The sequence below is a fragment of the Cyprinodon tularosa genome, unplaced genomic scaffold, assembly GCF_016077235.1.
Source record: "Cyprinodon tularosa strain WSP-4 unplaced genomic scaffold, ASM1607723v1 ctg156, whole genome shotgun sequence".
Taxonomy (NCBI): domain Eukaryota; kingdom Metazoa; phylum Chordata; class Actinopteri; order Cyprinodontiformes; family Cyprinodontidae; genus Cyprinodon; species Cyprinodon tularosa.
In genome coordinates, this window is record NW_024038395.1 from 526,886 (window position 1) to 536,494 (window position 9,609).

At 41.2% G+C, this 9,609-nt stretch overlaps 1 protein-coding gene across 15 annotated transcripts in view; it reads right to left on the reverse strand.

The window, feature by feature from the left end:
- cacna1g (calcium channel, voltage-dependent, T type, alpha 1G subunit) overlaps window positions 1–9,083 on the reverse strand; it is a 384,250-nt gene extending 375,167 nt beyond the window's left edge. For 13 of the 15 annotated variants that reach the window (XM_038280083.1, XM_038280085.1, XM_038280076.1 and 10 more), the window contains exon 1: window positions 8,325–9,083. The gene's annotated coding sequence lies outside the window, so the exon portion shown is untranslated. The remainder of the gene's footprint in view (window positions 1–8,324) is intronic. The other 2 variants (XM_038280073.1, XM_038280080.1) reach the window with 2 other exon arrangements.
- Window positions 9,084–9,609: the final 526 nt, after the last annotated feature.

The following is a 9,609-nucleotide window of genomic DNA, read 5'->3' on the forward strand; positions in this document are numbered from 1 at the left end:
GTAATTTCAAATTTGATGACTACACACCTGTGACCTGTTAAAAAGGAGATAGAGAACAGCAAAAAAAAACAAAAACCCCACCAACAACTTTAGTTAATAATGTAAAAAATAAAATAAAAATTCATGTCCTTGTAACAAGGTAAAGCCTTAGGTTTAAATATTCGCTTGTGGTATATATGAGAAATAATCTTTACAGATGGAGTCAATTAGTTTTACTTTATGTATTCTGTACATATAACACATTTTAAATAGTCATTTAACTTTTTCATGCATAGTGACCAACTTTTGGCACTTATGCATTTAGACTGATCTACTAGAAGCTATTGCATCATTCCAAACGGAAAAGTCCAATTTATTGATCATTGGAATGGAAAAAAAGTAAGTTAAAGGTATACTATGCAACCGGTGTTGATTTTTCAGCGAGGCTCCCCCCAGAGGGCGAAAGTAAAAGTGCACTGTCGCAAATATGCTCAGCTGTTCTCCTGGTTTCTCTGTTGAGCCAGGCGCGGTTGTTTTGAGCTTAGCAGACAGGCGAATGCAACGAATCACCATGTCTACTGCGGTAAGTGACTTTTTTGTTCCAATTTTCGAGTTTGAAAATTTAGCATGTTTTCATACATTTACAACTGCACAAATATCGCCACAGCACTAGCAACGAGCATGCCTTTCACTGGGGGTGTGTAGCAGTTCTCGCCATAAAGCAAGACCGAGTCTCGCGATACACAAGACTGTGGGTGCGGGTCGAGGGCTCCTGCAATTGTACGGTATTTCCCCTACAGACCACCAGGGCGGCCGAGAAAACCTTTGTTCGACCTGAAATTACTCATTTAATCATCCAAAACGTTATGGAACATATTAACAGAAAAATTTAGCATAGTATGCCTTTAAACCAAGATGGCTGACACAGGGAAAAAGACAAAAGACGTCAAATATTTTGGTTTCTACACCGGAGTAAAGGCACAACCATTCCACCAGAATATTATATTGCAACTGTAAAACTACAATACAACTACATCGAGCAACTACTTTGATGATACATTGATTTTCTTTACAGTATAAAATGCATTAAGTACACTTGATTGGACAAATAAAGATCGCTTTATAGAATAAAGATTGAAAAAAATGTTGGTACCACTTTCTTAACGGTACATCAATAATCGTGCAATATTATGGTTAAAAACACAGCAATTTATCCTATATTACTTGGTAACAACAATGGAGAATTTTTGCTTCAAAATTTAGGCAGACAAGATAAAGCCAGACTTCTTAGATTTCAAACTGTTATTAGCTGGTATCTCATATTCATTTCACTGACAGCAATAAACGAATGCTATAATCTAGTAAAATGCAGATTATTATTTGGCATATAACAGAAAACCAAACGAAGAAGACAGCAAGCCAATCTTCTTAACTAAACTCGTATTTATCATAAGATAAAATTTACTTTGTAATCTGTTGGTATAAATAAAGTTTTTCTTGTTACACAGTAATATATTGTGACTTGTTGAGTTATTACCAGGTTATTACATGGCTATTGATGTACTGTAAAATAAAGTATTACCAAAATGTTTTCAAACCTTGTTTTACATTCCTAAAGATCGATAAACATACTTAGTAAAAAAAATCATTTTATCATAATTCATGCATTAGAGGACTAAAGTTAACTTTCTGAGTAAATTTGGAAAACATGCATACTTACACTGTAAACATTTATTTTGTTGTGCATCAATCCATTAGTCAACATAGTTTGATTTTTATTTCTATTGAACATTTTCATTTTTAAATCTACTGTTGGAAAGTGATTTACATTCTAACAGCATTTTTTATTTTACCTTAGTAAAATAGCTATCCCTTAAACATCAGGATTGAAACTTGTCTGTTATTTTTCGTGTCAAAGATATCGTTCAAAATGCAAAGATGTTTTTTTTTCTTCAAGAATTTGTTTATAAACTCAGCAAATTTTGGAAATTGTTTGGATGTGGGTATGAAAGGTTTTCTGCACTGAATCAAAGACTATCTATAAAGTCTAAATGGCTAGCACACTTCCTAACTCAGTTATCTGATAATCAACTTTGTTGCTCAATGCAAATGAACATTACAGTCCAGTTCGATTCCTGCATTTAACTCACCCCTCAGGTGTCAGTGGGAATCTGCCAGGAATCTAGGCCCAAAGTGGAAGGGTGTTAGGTTTGACTTAGATGCTGGCAGCCTTCATAGAACATCTTAATAGTTTGTAAAAAAAAAAAAAAAAAATGTTTTAAATTACAAACCTTGAAGGCCTACAATTTCTTATTAAAGTGTGGATATAAAAAAAGCACTTAATGTTTGTATGTTAAATGTTCCAAATAAAAAAAAAAAATTAAACTTATTTCTGTGATTTATGTGTTGGACAGCATATCTGGAGATCATCACAAATATTCCAAATCCAAACTTACTTTGAAGCCAATAAACCACAACTTGTGTTTATTTAGGATTTCTTGCACATTTGTCCAACTTCATCCTCACTTTATTTCCATTAAGCTCAAAATGTGAGCTAAAGAATTAAATTATTAAAAAGACAATAAAAAGCATTAAATTGTTTGCCCCCCTTATTAAAGCTGACTGAATTTTATTGAGATTTATTGATTTTGCCACCTGCTGACACATGAAGCTCTAGCGGAAGTTCAATTGAAGAAACTCTGACTTACCTCCATCAATCAGAAGCCGATCCGTCTCTGAAGCGAGCCAATCAGCTTCGAACTACTCCACCATGAAGCCAAATCAGCGTCCTGCTTCCACTTTATAAACTCCCTCAAATCTCACCACAGCCGCTATCCTGCAATCGCAATGTCGGATTTCGATTCAGACGACAATCCAATTTTCCCTGCTCGGAGAAGCTCCCGTCTAGCCGCTCTCATCTCCTTCTTCCGCGTTACACTCCAAGGGTATATTGCCAGACTCCGACCTAGACTCTGCTCAGATGTCTCAACGAGCCTCCCTCTTACCTCCTCGTGATTCATCTCCCTCGCCTTCCGCTCTTCAATCTGCTCCGATTCCTGGCCGCAAAAGACATGCAAGTCCTCCGCTCCCCTCGCCAAGCGCAGAAGGCCTCCCGGATCTGTCCCAGCAGCAGTCACCACTACGCCCGCTCCTTCTCATCGTTTCGATGCAGCCTTGGACCTTCTTCAGCTTCCTGATTCATAACAGCTCCCCCGTCTAGCCCTTCTGGCGTTTAACAGCTCTCAGCCTCCCTCCGCTCCACCGGACTCTCTCACTCAATCCGTTTGACGCTGTCCGCACGCTCCAAACGTGGAAATCCCTGCACTGCCACGTCATCCCTGCCGCTGTCTGCTCAGACGGACCTCCCCCTCCCCTCATTCATATTAGGGAACGCCCGCCCCGGGCCAGCCTTAGGTAAGACGTATTCAACCATGTTTTCATTCATAATTTTCTATCTATTTGAGTTCGCTATTTATACTTTGCCTGCCTCTTATTCAGGCATACCTTATATTAACATGCATGCTGATATTTCCACTAGCCTCGTTCTAATTATTCAGGGGAAATATTTTAATTTAGTCTTTCTATTCTTCCCTCCCCTGAAGTCAATCAGCAGGTCGCTTCAGCAGGTGACGTCACAGTTTTCCTTAATCATCCGATCTCCGTCTATTCAGAGATCCTCTATTGGCAATTTCCTGCCGCATTCAGCATCTATCCATAACCATAGCTTCCGCAGGAGGCCATTCAATATCAGTCTATCCCCGCCGTGCACGCTTCACATAAGTCGTACCTCAGTCTTAGCAGCCCGTCATCTTACCACCCCTTATTATTTTTCTGATTATCGTCTTGTCTCCTCATAATCTGTCGTTTGATAATAATAATAATAATAATAATAATAATAAAAAAAAATAAAAAATACAAAACTGGTGTTCTCCATCAGTCATTTCTAAACGCCAATTGCGCTCCTTGCTAGGTCAGCTAATTTGCCATGCGCTTATTTCTCAAGGCCGCTCTTTCATTCCCAGTTGCTTGATCCGGCAATTTCCGTCCCTCTCCTTGGTCAGATTACTGAACGTAGGCTGCCGTTCGGATCTCCTGGTCAGACTGCTTCTAAATTGGAACGAAATTTCTTTTCTATGTCGACATTATCTATCTCCTGCCATGCTTCAAAAATTTTACGGATGCTGCATCCGTAGGTTTTGGGTGGTTCTTCAGGACAGGTGGTTCGTGGGTTCATGGCCTCTTTTATTCACACCCAATTATCTGCTTGTGTGAGGTCTTCCCTTAGCTAGCTTGCCATCGTGGGGCTTTGGGAAGGTATCGCGTCCGCCCACTGCGATAACATCGTAGTAGTTGAAGCCACTAATAAAGTCACTCCTCCTCCCAGTCTCTCATGCCCTTCATCAGAAGCATCACTGGCAGCAGTCACTAACGTTTCATCATCTCGGCGCGTCATGTTTCAGGCATTCTAAGCACTTTCATTTCGCCCAAGGGTTACCCTACGTCCACTCATGGTTCCTTCACCAACTCAGGATACTCTTAGAATCATGTGGCCTTCCCTCTAGTAGGTAATCTGGGCATTCGTTCTGGACCGAGCAGCTGCTTCCCAGCTACTCGCGTGGTTCTGAGGCTTCCCTCAGCTCTGGGCCGATGGTTCACCAGCCTATACCTCATTCATCCGCCCAGAACTCTCACCAATTCTCGCAGCTCAGCGCTCTCTCTGCCTCTAGGTAACTCTATTACAAATACTGGTGGTGGTTCAACTCATTCTCATAATTTTCTGACCTAATCACGACCATCCTCTAACTCATTTTCTACTCCCACTCCTTATCAGTTTTCTTCATTATTCCCTGCTTCATCCAGTCTTCCATGCTGTCTCCTTGCTATATTCATGCTGTCTTCATTCTGGCTCGCATTCATGCAATCTCACCTTTATGTCAGGCATTTACATGCATTCTCCTGTGTGTCACGTCACGTCTGGTCTGTGTCTCGTCATGCATTCCCTAATGCATCAATTCTTCATATATGTTATCATCCGCAAGATCATTATCAGACTCATCCGCAAGATTCATTATCAGACTCATCCGCAAGATTCATTATCAGACTCATCCGCAAGATTCATTATCAGACTCATCCGCAAGATTCATTATCAGACTCATCTGCAAGATTCATTATCAGACTCATCCGCAAGATTCATTATCAGACTCATCCGCAAGATTCATTATCAGACTCATCTGCAAGATTCATTATCAGACACATCCGCAAGATTCATTCCCTAATGCATCACATGCTCCCTATCTGTGTCTAGTCGTGTCTCGTCATGCATCCTTTACGCCATTTTGCTTGCATTTCCAATGCATCAATATGCACCATGTCTGCGTCTCGTCATGTCTGTATCCCGTCATGTTATATGTTCTATATGGACTCATCCGCAAGATCATTTTCAGACTCATCCGCAAGATTCATTATCAGACTCATCCGCAAGATTCATTATCATCGTCATCATAATGAGATACATCATCGTCATCATCATCATCATCATCCGCAGGATTCATCATCATCATCCGCAGGATTCATCATCATCCGCAGGATTCATCATCATCATCATCATCCGCAGGATTCATCATCATCATCATCATCATCATCATCATCCGCAGGATTCATCATCATCATCATCCACAGGATTCATCATCGTCATCCGCAGGATTCATCATCGTCATCCGCAGGATTCATCATCATCATCGTCATCCGCAAGATTCATCGTCATCATCATGGGTAAGTCATCATCATCATCATAGGTTCATCATCATCATCATCATCATCATCATGGGTAAATCATCATCATCATCATGGGTTCATCATCATCATCATGGGTAAATCATCATCATGGGTAAATCATCATCATCATCATGGGTAAATCATCATCATCATCATGGGTAAATCATCATCATCATCATCATGGGTTCATCATCATCATGGGATCATCATCATCATGGGATCATCATCATCATGGGTTCATCATCATCATCATCATGGGTAAATCATCATCATCATCATCATGGGTTCATCATCATCATCATCATCATCATCATCACGGATTCATCATCATCATCATGGGTTCATCATCATCATCACGGATTCATCATCATCATCATGGGTTCATCATCATCATCATCATCATCATCACGGATTCATCATCATCATCACGGATTCATCATCATCATCATGGGTTCATCATCATACTCATCATGGTGGGTTCATCATCATCATCATCATCATCATGGGTTCATCATCATCACGGGTTCATCATCATCATCATCATCATCACGGGTTCATCATCATCATCATCACGGGCTCATCATCATCATCATCATCACGGGTTCATCATCATCACGGGTTCATCATCATCATCACAGGTTCATCATCATCACGGGTTCATCATCATCATCATCATCATGGGTTCATCATCATCATCATCATCATCATCATGGGTTCATCATCATCACGGGTTCATCATCATCATCATCATCGCGGGTTCATCATCATCATCATGGGTAAATCATCATCGGTAAGTTTTCGGCGTCTACCGTGGTCGCCATCCTCATCAACAACCTGGCTCGGTAAGTTGTTCGCAAACCTTCTCAGCATTTCATTACGCATTCTTTATTCTGTCCCTAGTGTATGCCCTACGAGCATACGGACTCTCCGGCCTCAACCTCAGCTTTTTGGGGGGAACATCCCTATTCACATTCATCTACTCATGCATGTTAAAGCATAATTCAGCATGAATGTTCCTGCCGAGGTCTGAGCGCCAAAGACTATACTTTCTTATCAATAAATTCTTCTAATTATCTTTTCTCTCTGTGTGAGTTTTTCAGATTGAAATGAAGCTCTAGCGGAAGTTCAATTGAAGAAACTCTGACTTACCTCCATCAATCAGAAGCCGATCCGTCTCTGAAGCGAGCCAATCAGCTTTGAACTACTCCACCATGAAGCCAAATCAGCGTCCTGCTTCCACTTTATAAACTCCCTCAAATCTCACCACAGCCGCTATCCTGCAATCGCAATGTCGGATTTCGATTCAGACGACAATCCACCCACCTCCATCCCCTTCTCCGCCATCGCAGCTGAATCGTCCTCCATGACACGACTTTACCTCAACCTCATCAGAGAGTATTAATCCCAGTTGTCACCATCCCTCATCTCATTGCATTGGTCCGGCAGAAGACCACCATGTTGAGCCCGGTCCTGCCAGAGGTTTCTTCCCAAGGGGAGTTTTTCCTCTCCACTGTCGCTTCATGCTTGCTCATCATGGACAGTTCACGGTACCTGCATCACCAAGCAGGACCTCTATATCCCGAGTCTGAGTGAAGCCCCGGCGTCAGCTCCCTCAGTCTTCTAGTCCCACAATTCTGCCCAGCAGATCACCTTGTCAACCAGCTCGGATTAAACCACCACCAGTTTCAGGCCCGGGGGAACATCCCTATTCACATTCATCTACTCATGCATGTTAAAGCATAATTCAGCATGAATGTTCCTGCCGAGGTCTGAGCGCCAAAGACTATACTTTCTTATCAATAAATTATTCTAATTATCTTTTCTCTCTGTGTGAGTTTTTCAGATTGAACTAATAGTTATTGCACCATTTTGGCAACTGGTGCACAAACATCTAGTTTTCACATGTGAAAAAAAATATTATTAATGAAACACATTGAATGGCAGTAATGCATCCAATACCTACCTATAATTGATAAATAAACATAGATATTGGACTGTTATTTATTTATCTGTACATTCACTGCAGTGTTTCCAGATCTTACATTTAGTTGATTTTATGAAATATTGAATCCAATCCAAATATGAAATTTGTACCAAGATTTTTTTGTTGTTTATCAGGCATAGTTTTTATCAGACTATACAAAAAATAAACAAATAAATAAAGCCCAGAGTAGTTAAGCAGCACAAAGATCAATTATTTGTTTAGAAACCATGGACCCAAATTAAAAGTAGTCAGATCTTCGCATTGCTGTTCTCGGTTCATCTTTATGTTTTTATCCATTGCAAACATCCAAATACCACCATGCATCATTTAGAAATAAAACTAATTAAACCAGACAAGAGTCGCTTTTTTCAGATTAGATCAAAGTGTCAGTGAATAGGGCTTTCTGAGCGTCTGACAGTTCTGCGCTGCATTCCTTCTGCGCGGAAACAAAGCACCGATTGCCCGCAGTCAACTGTTCATTTCTACACTTCAGCATCGACTTACAAACAATAACACTAATCATGAGTTGATATAATGTCATTATTTTCCCAAAAAGAATGCTGCTTTATTCTGTTTCCATATTTACCTGTAAGGGACTCTGTAGATGTGCCAAAAGCGCGCTCAGTCATCACATGATCAGTTTCTTTTCGAGCAGTAAAGTCCGCACCAGCCTGGGGGGGAAAAAAACTCCATTTGCAAGACGATAAAAAAGATTTAAGAAAAAAAAAGAGATGAGAGCAGCGTGTTGAATGGTTTAAAAAAGTGGACACCCTCTCCCTTCTTGTGGGTTTTGTGCGTCAAGCGGAGCGTATATAGTTTCCAGGTGGTGCGCTGCGCTGATGCAGACGCTGTGCGCTCAGGCCCCGGTCCCCCCCGGCGCTCCGAGAAGATGCCTCTCCAGGGGGCCTCACCGGCAACTCATGGCCATCTCATGCGGATTTAAAAAAACCATTAAGCCTTCGTTAAAACATTGACGCTGCGCGCAAACTTACTTCTTCTTAAAGCAGATGAGAAAACCCTCCAAAAGAAAAAACATAAATCCACAGCCTGGTTTTCCCTCATTCAACAAGAGAATCCAACACTTTTAGTCGCATCCAATACAGTTTCCAGCGCACTGATTCTTTATCAGTTATATCTTCTTAAAGATCCATGGAGATGCTGCTGCGCATCCTCGTTGCGCACTGTAAGCCTGGAACACTCCGTGCCCCCCTCCTCCTCTGCTGTTGCGCACAAGAATGACCGGTGGTTTCTGCTCTCGCTCAGGTCTGCTCCAGACTGCACTGCTCGGTTCCGTCCATCCACGAAGCTTTCACAGCTGGATGGTGATGGGGGGAGAGAGAGAAGGGGGGGATAGGTGGGTGTTCTCCAAAACTTCTCGCTCTCCGCCTCCGCCGGGCTCCCTGCCAGCTCTGTGCCAATAGGATCGCGGGAGCGCTCAGAGGGCCCTCCTCCCCGGTATGGGTATGTAAGTTCAAGCTGGAGATGGGAATGGGGTAAAACAGCTGGAATCCTAATGTCAGTCTGCAGCCAATGAGAAGCAAGCGAGTGACGGTATCTGTTGCGTGATTGGCACAGAGTTTTATCAGGGAAAGTTTGAGGAGGGAAATCTTTGCTGCACGTGGAATAAGAGAATCTATAACTGTCTTAAATAAAAACAGTATTCTAGATGCTTCCTTCAGGATCAACTCAAAATCAGATCCATTTAAAGTTATACTCACAAACACTGTAAACCCAAACAATTATACTAAAACATGTAACATTTTTGTAACAAATTAGATTTTTGCATTGTGCATATAAATCTTTTAAATGTGCAGCATTAAGTGCTCCATTTATATATATATATATATATATATATATATATATATATATAT